Here is a 3,441-nt window from a genome sequence, read left to right on the forward strand (position 1 = left end):
ATTTTGAGGTGAAAGTAGAGACTGGTAAACCCTTCAGCCACATTGAAGACTGCAGCAATAGCTTTAGGATATCTAGAGCCATTGAATCACGCTTTCTTCTGGATTATATGCTTGACTTTAACAAAATCTTTGATACGGTTCCCACAGTATCTCTGCCAGCAAATTAAAGTATAAGGATTGGATGAAGACATAAGGTGGACAGAAAGCTGGCTAGACTGTCGGGCTCAACGGTAGTGATCATGGCTTGATGTCTAATTGGCAGCCGGTATCAAGCAGAGTGCGCCAGGGTCGGTCCTGAGGCTAGTTCTGGTCAACATCTTTATTAATTATCTGGATAATGGGATGAACTGACCCTCAGCAAGGTTTGCAGATGATACTAAAGCTGGGTGGGAGAGAGAGACATCGAGGTAGGATAGGGTCCAGAGTGACCTACACAAATGGAACAGATTGCGGCCAAAAAAAAAACAACAAAAAAACAAAAACACACACATCTGATGAAGTTCAACAAAGACAAGTGCAGAGTCCTGCACTTAGGATGGAAGAATCCCATGTACCACAACAGGCTGGGGACCAACTGGCTAAGCAGCAGTTCTGCAGAAAAAGACCTGGGGATTACAGTGGATGAGAAGCTAGATATGAGTCAGCAGTGTGCCCTTGTTGCCAAGGCGGCCAATGGGATATTGGGCTGTATTAGTAGGAGCACTGCCAGCAGATCGAGGGAAGTGATTATTCCCCTCTATTTGGCACTGGTGAGGTCATACATGAAGTACTGTGTTCGGTAATACAAAAATGCCAATTATGTGAAGTCAGTACGATTTTACCCTATTAATGATTCATGTCCAGTCTCATTTTGCTTCAAACAAAGGTACAATGGCTTTTAAAGATTTGACTCTGAACAGCTCTAATTTTGTCCATGTGATTACACATGCTGTACTTGGATCTACTACATTTCACTATTATAAACAGAAAACATGATATTTTTACAGAAGGCATGTAAACAAATTGGAGAGAGTCCAGCAGAGGGTAACGAAAATGATTAGGGGGCTAGGACACATGACTTATGAGGAGAAGCTGAGGGAACTGGGGCTATTTAGTCTGCAGAAGAGTAAGAGGGGATTTGATAGCAGCCTTCAACTACCTGAAGTGGGGTTCCAAAGAGGATGGAGTTAGGCTGTTCTCAGTGGTGGCAGATAACAGAACAAGAAGCAATGGTCTCAGTGGGGCAGGTCTAGGGTTGATATTAGGAAACACTATTTCACTACAAGAGTGGTAAAGCATTGGAATGGGTTACTCAGGGAGGTGAAATCTCCAGCCTTGGATGTTTAAGGCCTGGCTCAACAAAGCCCTGACTGGGATGATTTAGTTGGTGTTGGTCCTTCTTTGACCAGGGGGTTGGACTAGATACCTCCTGAGGTCTCTGCCAACCCTAATATTCTATGACTCCATAAGGCTGCCTCAGAATTATGAGAGAAGTGTCTTACTCAAAGACATTATTGCCTATTCTCCACTTTCCAGGGGAAAGTGTTTCCTTACATCTTTTAATCTTTACCAGCTCACCACAGTATAAGGACACTCCAATCCTACTCACACAGGAAAGCTGCTCCAGCTACCCATCAATGACAGTCACAATTCCTAGAGGGGCATGGTTCCAAAAATCAGCTGTCTGCAGGTTCTCCTCTTCCGTAGAGATGTATATGGCTAATGACTATACCTCAAATAGAATCAGAGGAGCACCTACCTCCAGATACTTCCCCTTAATGCCATACAAGCAACTTGGCACAGCATTTCAATGGAGATGGCAGGACAGAAGTTGCTGCCAAAATAAAGCATCTGATAACAGTTTTGTTTAAGTTCTCGGTGCAGACTGCATCCTCTTTAGACTGCACCATCTTTTTGTTCTGTTTGTACAGCGCTTATCCAATAGGGTCCCAGTCAATGACCAGGGCTCTTAGACAACACAGTACTACAAATAATACAATAATAAAGTTGTGTCTGCCTGACCACTGTGGTGCAAGTGTACCACTGCATCATCTCAAAAATGGAACTGTCAACTTTGACCATGAACCTGAATTACTGGAATAATTCAGTCACAAGGAGTCAGATCTTCAGATGTCATCTCAGGTTTGACAAGGGTACACTACAAGGTTTCAGTTTGGGGCTGCATAAAGTCAAAAAGCTGCAATGAGCCCCATAGAGCCTCCTGCTTTCAATGCTTCAGCAGAAAAAGCTTCTCCTCTCAAGAGGAACAGCTTAGTACTATAGACTTAACTAACAAAAACTGCAAGTTCATAAGGTCCTGCTGACCCTGACCTGCTTACATGGCACAACTGGAGTAGATACTGCTACAGTGGTTTTGGCCATTCTCCTCAGTTTGAGGAGGGGTGACTGGAAACTGCTCCTCTATCAAAACTCCTCACTTGCAGTCCCACATGGATTTATCTTATGCTGAAGGGGATGAAGCAAATCATATCAGGACACAGAAATATTGGCAGAAGTAATACAAAAATACCAATTATGTGAAGTCAATATGATTTTACCATATTAATGATTCATGTCCAGTCTCATTTTGCTTCAAACAAAGGTACAATGGCTTTTAAAGATTTGACTCTATGAACAGCTCTAATTTTGTCCATGGGATTACACATGCTGTACTTGGATCTACTACATTTCACTATTATAAACAGAAGATATAATATTTTTATAATGATATTTTGAATATATTAAGTACTGAAATTCTCACCCATAGAAATTTTTGCCTATTTCCCTAAATTTGATGTACCAAGACCAGTATCGAAGTGAGGTGATCTAGTGGATTAAACATATGATTAGTAATAGCGAACCTTGATTTCTAATGCCACTGAATTGATGAGACTTTGGCATGTCAAAATATTGGATAGGACAATCTTCAATTAATGATAGTTAAGCCTATGATTTTGTCAGGGATATTTTTAGTAAAAGTCAGGAACAGGTCACTAGCAATAAACAAAAAATCATGGAAGCCTGTCATGATTTTTACTAAAAACATCCCTGACAAAATGGTGAGGGAGGAGGGCCCAGCACCCTGCCCCCCAACTTCAGAGGCTGGGAGCTGTAGGGATGCCATTGCCCAGAGGCTGGGAGGGGCCAACTGCAGGGCTGAAGCTGGGTGGGAGGCACCACCATGCAGGGCTGGGAGCTACAGGGTGGGCCCCCTCTCCCAACAGTGGCTGAGGACTGGGAGGTTTGGGGGAACAGGCACGCCCTTGAGCAGCTCAGGGGTCCATCTACTGCCACCAGCTGTGGAGCTGCACCTCCCCTTCCTAGAATATTAGGGTTGGAAGGGACCTCAGGAGGTCATCTAGTCCAACCCCTTACTCAAAGCAGGACCAATCCCCAGATTTTTACCCCGTTCCCCAAATGGCCCCTGCAAGGTTTGAACTCACAACCCTGGGTTTAGCAGGC

The sequence above is a fragment of the Chelonoidis abingdonii genome, chromosome 3, assembly GCF_003597395.2.
Source record: "Chelonoidis abingdonii isolate Lonesome George chromosome 3, CheloAbing_2.0, whole genome shotgun sequence".
NCBI classification, from domain to species: Eukaryota; Metazoa; Chordata; order Testudines; family Testudinidae; genus Chelonoidis; species Chelonoidis abingdonii.